Here is a 6634-nt window from a genome sequence, read left to right as displayed (position 1 = left end):
TACAGGAGAACGATCGCCTTACGGTGAGGATAGCTACGCTGCAAGCCCAGATTCAGATGCAAGCATTAGGCAGGGTAATTTCAATGTAGGAAAGGATGAAACAGCGTCTGTGCCACCAGTAAGTACAGATAGTAGTATAAATCCCCTCACACAGTCCACGCAGCCGGACAGCTTTCTCATGGCTTCTGGAGGGGAATGCTGTAGGAATGCTCAACCGCTGTCGCTCATTCAGCTGACAGAAACATTCACCCGGTTCTCCCCATTAAGCAGCGAGTCGGAGTCAGAGGCCGAGCCTTCTCTGGTCTCTACCCCTCCCGTTACGGGGTCTGAGACACTGAAGACTCCCCATCATCTCTGACAAATTGAAATTACGGGTAATGGAGTCGCCAATGGATATTAGACTTAGTATTAGACTTAAAACGAATCATCCAGCGATCATACACTGTTAACCAAGGGGCAGGGCTACCGACGTTAAGGCTCATCTGAAGATGGTGCTGGCTGAAGCTAAAACTGGCGAGTGTAAAGAGTATAGGGATAATGTTATCCACGTCGGCACCAATGATGTTAGGATGAAACAGAGGTCACCAAGCGCAACATAGCTTCAGCGTGTACATAAGCTAGAAAGACGTGTCGGCATCGAGTAATTGTCTCTGGCCCCCTCCCAGTTACTGCGAGTGATGAGCTCTACAGCAGTCTCACAACACAATCGCTGGTTGAAAACTGTTTTCTGCCCCTCCCAAAATAATTTGTAGATAATTGGCCCTCTTTCTGGGATTCACCCACAAATAGGACCAAGCCTGGCCTGCTGAGGAGTGACGGACTCCATCCTAGCTAGAGGGGTGCTCTCATCTTATCTACGAACATAGACAGGGCTCTAACTCCCCTAGCTCCAAAATGAAATAGGGTGCAGTTAGCCAGCATGTCAGTTTAGTGGAGTCTGCCATTAGCACAGTCAGTGTTGTCAGCTCAGCTATCACCATTGAGACTGTGACTGTGCCTCAATCTTGGTTTGGCAAAACTAAACATGTTGGTGTTCGCTTTAGCAATCTCACTGGAATAAATACCTCCTCCATTCCTGCCATTATTGAAAGAGATTGTGATTTCTCACATCTCAAAATAGGGCTACCTCATGTTAGATCCCTCACTTTCAAGGCAGTTATGGTCAATTAACTAATCTGATGATAATCTTGATGTGATTGGCCTGACTCAAACATGGCTTAAGCCTGATGAATTTACTGTGTTAAATGAGTCCTCACCTCCTGGTTACACTAGTGACCATATCCCCCGCGCATCCTGCAAAGGCGGAGGTGTTGTTAACATTTACGATAGCCAATTTCAATTAACCCCCCCAAAATAATTTCTAGCCATGAAATCTATGCTGCCTACTCATTCACTTTTTATAGCTACTGTTTACTACAGACCTCCTGGGCCATATACAGCGTTCCTCACGGAGTTCCCTGAATTCCTGTCGGACCTTGTAGTCATGGCAGATAATATTCTAATTTTTGGTGACTTTAATATTTACATAGAAAAGTCCACCTACCCACTCCGAAAGAATTTCGGAGCCATCAACTACTCAGTGGGTTTTGTCCAACATGTCTTCGGACCCACTCACTGCCACAGTCATACTTTGGACCTAGTTTTGTCCCGTGGAATAAATATTGTGGATCTTAATGTTTTTCCTCATAATCCTGGACTATCAGACCACCATTTTATTATGTTTGACATCGCAACAAATATTCTGCTCAGACCCAAACCAAGGATCATCAAAAGTCGTGCTATAAATTTTCTGACATCCCAAAGATTCCTAGATGCCCTTCCAGACTCCCTCCACCTACCCAAGGACATCAAAGTACAACAATCAGTTAACTTTATATGGCTGCAGGGGCAGTATTGAATAGCTTGGATGAAAAGGTGCCCATTGTAAACGGCCAGCTCCTCAGTCTCAGTTGCCAATATATACATATTATTATTAGTATTGTATAGAAAAACTCTAAAAAGTTTCCAAAACTGTCAAAATATTGTCTGTGAGTGTTACGAATCCCTTTTGGCCCGACAGTCTAGGGGGGATGGTAATGAGACCCGTAACATAACTCATGCAAATTATTATTGTGACAAAGTAAAAGTGTGAACGAAATAACCACGACAACAGAAATCTACCGTCAAACTCCAGGTTTATTTATAAACACACGGTAATGGGGGGAGCAGGAAAAGGGGCTGAGCTGGACCCAAGGAAAGAAACAATAAGTATTCAAAAACACCCCTAAGCTAGACTAGCCTACTTTAACAACAGCTAACTAACTAACCAAAAATACAGTGGGTGGTCCGCCCAGTTCTAACTAGTGTATTTAAAAGTTCACCTACGGGTAGTGTATGCACATGGGCGACTTGTCTTGGTTTCCCCCTTTTCCCACCAGCAACAAACAAACATCATAACCAAAAACAATACTCACAGGTGATGACAAAGTGCTATGAGGTGCTTAAACAAAAGAGAGGTTAAGACACAAAGCGAGAGTGAAACACAGAGACCTACAGATATTGCATTTACAGAGAGATTGAGCTCTAGAACAAACAAATGATGGGGTTTTTAAACCATGGGGAAGGAACTGTGATAGGTTAGGAAATAGGAGGAGGTGTGTCTTCTGATTGATGATTGATTGTTGACTGATTGGGGAGTGATGATTTTCACCTGTGAGGGGAGAAGGAGAGAAAAGAAACACACACACAGGATACACACACACACAGGATAACTGTATCCGTAACAGTGAGTATAACAGAACTGATATTGCTGTCGAAACCCTGAGGAAAATCAAAACAGGAAGTGGCCTCTATTTTGAAAACTCCATGTTCCATAGCCTCGCTTTGCTGGATTTAAAGGGATATGAACCAGATTATTTTTCCCATCGCTTCCTCAAGGTGTCAACAGTCTTCAGACGTAGTTTCAGGCTTTCATTTTGAAAAATGAGCCAGAACGATAACATCGCGTCAAGTGGTCACATGAGTTTTGCTCGTGCAACAGAATTTGGACACCCATTGTTTTCCCCTCTCCTACTGTGAAAGACATTTGCGGTTGATATATTATCGATTATATATATTTAAAAACAACCTGGGGATTGATTATAAAAAAACTTTGAAATATTTCTGTGGACATCATGGAACCTGTTTGGAATTTCCGTCTGCGTTGTCGTGACCGCTCTTTTCTGTGGATTTCTGAACATAACGCGACAAACAAATGGAGGTATTTTGGATCTAAAAATAATCTTTATGGAACAAAAGGAACATTTGTTGTGTAACTGGGAGTCTCGTGAGTGAAAACATCCAAAGATCATGCAAGTTCAAATCCCCGAGCTGACAAGGTACAAATCTGTCATTCTGCCCCTGAACAGGCAGTTAACCCACTGTTCCTCGGCTGTCATTGAAAATAAGAATTTGTTCTTAACTGACTTGTCTTAAATAAAGGTAAAATAAAAAATACTAAAATTCCCTATGTAGCACCCTATTCCCTATGTAGCACCCTATTCCCTATGTAGCACCCTATTCCCTATGTAGCACCCTATTCCCTATGTAGCACCCTATTCCCTATGTAGCACCCTATTCCCTATGTAGCACCCTATCCCCTATGTAGCACCCTATCCCCTATGTAGCACCCTATTCCCTATGTAGCACCCTATTCCCTATGTAGCGCCCTATTCCCTATGCCTGGTTAAATAAAGGTAACATAAAAATAAGTAAAAAAAGGTAAACGATTAATTTGATTGCTTTTCTGATTTTCGTGACCGAGCTACCTGATGCTAAGTGTACTTAATGTTTAGCGTGCGATCGATAAACTTACACAAACGCTTGGATTTCTTTCGCTGTAAAGCATAATTTCAAAATCTGAAACGACAGGTGGATTAACAAAAGGCTAAGGTGTGTTTTCCTATATTGCACTTGTGATTTCATGAATATAAATATTTATAGTAATATTTATTGTATGTAGCACTATGCTATTCAGCGGTTGTTGATGACACTTATCCCAATATCGGGATTGCAGCCATAACAAGTTAAACACCTAACTGAGGAACTCAATTTAACCTTGCGGAATACCCTAGATGCAGTCGCACCCCTAAAAACAAAAAACATTTGTCATAAGAACCTAGTTCCCTGGTATACAGAAAATAGTCGAGCTCTGAAGCAAGCTTCCAGACAATTGGAACAGAAATGGAAGTCTTCCGACGAGCTTGGAAAGACAGAACCGTGCAGAATTGAAGAGCCCTCACTGCTGCTCGATCATCCAATTTTTTCCAACTTAATTGAGGAAAATAAGAACCAACATTAATTTTTGATATTGTTGCAAAGCTAACTAAAAAGCAGCATTCCCCAAGAGAGGATGGCTTTCACTTCAGCAGTGATAAATTCATGAACTCCTTTGATGAAAAGATCATGATCATTCGAAAGCAAATTACAGACTCCTCTTTAAATCTGTGTATTCCTCCAAAGCTCAGTTGTCCTGAGTCTGCATAACTCTGCCAGGACCTAGGACCAAGGGAGACTTGTTTGTTTTTAGTATTATATTTCTTGACACAATGATGAAAACAATCATGGCCTCTAAACCTTCAAGCTGCATACTGGACCCTATTCCAACCAAACTACTGAAAGAGCTGCTTCCTGTGCTTGGCCCGTCTTTGTTGGACATAATAAACGGCTTTCTATCCACCGGATGTGTACCAAACTCACTAAAAGTGGCAGTAATAAAGCCTCTCTTGAAAAAGCCCAACCTTGACCCAGAAAATATAAAGGACTATCGGCCTATATCGAATCTCCCATTCCACTCAAAACTTTTAGAAAAAGCTGTTGCGCAGCAATTCACTGCCTTCCTGAAAAACAAAATGTATACGAAGCTCTTCAGTCCGGTTATAGACCCCATCATAGCACTGAGACTGCACTTGTGGAGGTAGTAAATTACCTTTTAATGGTGTAAGACCGAGGCTCTGCATCTGTCCTCGTGCTCCTAGACCTTAGTGCTGCTTTTGAAACCATCGACCATGTCACGATCATGTCACGCCCTGACCTTAGAGATCCTTTTGTATGTCTCTGTTTTGGTTTGGTCAGGGCGTGAATTGGGGTGGGCATTCTATGTTTTGTGTTCTATGTTTTCTATATCTTTGTGTTTGGCCGGGTATGGTTCTCAATCGGGGACAGCTATATATCGTTGTCTCTGATTGGGAACCATACTTAGGTACCCTTTTCCCATCTGTGTGTGTGGGAGGTTGTCTCTGTTTAGAGCACTTTGCTTGTGAGCTTCACGGTTTGTTTTTGTAGTGTTTATTGTTTTGTTTGGCGTCATTTTGCTTAACATAAAGAAAATCTACGCTCACCACGGTCCTCATCCTTCAACAGCCGTGACAGATCACCATCTTCTTTTGGAGAGATTGGAAACCCAAATTGGTCTACACGGACAAGTTCTGGCCTGGTTTAGATCTTATCTGTCGGAAAGATATCAGTTGGTCTCTGTGGATGGTTTGTCCTCTGACAAATCAACTGTACATTTTGGTGTTCTTCAAGGTTCTGTTTTAGGACCACTATTGTTATCGCTATATATTTTACCTCATGGTGATGTCATTTGGAAAATATAATTGTAACTTTCCCTGCTATGCGGAAGACACACAGCTGTACATTTCAATGAAACACGGTGAAGCCCCAAAATTACCCTCACTAGGAACTTGTGGATGGCTGCAAACTTTCTACTTTTAAACTCAGACAAAACAGAGATGATTTTTCTAGGTCCCAAGAAACAAAGAGATCTTCTTTTGAATCTGACAATTAATATTGATGGTTGTACAGTCGTCTCATGAAACTGTGAAGGAACTCGGCGTTACTCTGGACCCTGATCTCTCTGTGAGCCAGTTGTTGTCAGAGTCATGTGTATAGGTGTCAGGGAAGTCAGGCACAGGGGAATCAAACTGAGTGTAATGGAGTTATTTAATAACAATAAACGAAACATACTCCAAACACTAAATGTAACAAATAAACAAAGTGGGTACGAGGACCCGTCACGCACCAAAACAACACTGAATAACAAACACTCTCTGACAAAGACATGAGGGGAAACAGAGGGTTAAATACACAACAGGTAATGAATGGGATTGAAACCAGGTGTGTAGGAAAACAAGACAAAACCAATGGAAAATGAAAAATGGATCAATGATTGCTAGAAGACCGGTGACGTTGACCGCCGACCACCGCCCGAACAAGCAGAGGCTTCGACTTCGGCAGAAGTTGTGACACTTTTGATGAACATATCAATGAAGACTGTTTCAAAGACAGATTTTTTCCATCTATCTAACATTGCAAAAATCAGAAACTTCCTGTCCAACATTGATGCAGAAAAATGAATCCATGCTTTTGTCACTTCTAGGTTAGACTACTGCAATGCTCTACTTTCCGGCTACCTGGATAAAGATAGCCTGCTTAAACTTCAGTTAGTGCTAAATATGGCTGCTAGAATCTTGGATAGAACCCAAAATTTGATCATGTTACTCCAGTGCTAGCCTCTCTACACTGGCTTCCTGTTAAGGCAAGGGCTGATTTCAAGGTTTTACTGCTAACCTAAAAAGCATCCTACCTATCTTCCGATTTGGTCCTGCCGTACATA

This window comes from Oncorhynchus masou, chromosome 16, assembly GCF_036934945.1.
Source record: "Oncorhynchus masou masou isolate Uvic2021 chromosome 16, UVic_Omas_1.1, whole genome shotgun sequence".
Classification (NCBI taxonomy): domain Eukaryota; kingdom Metazoa; phylum Chordata; class Actinopteri; order Salmoniformes; family Salmonidae; genus Oncorhynchus; species Oncorhynchus masou.
Note: the sequence above shows the minus strand (reverse complement) of the source record.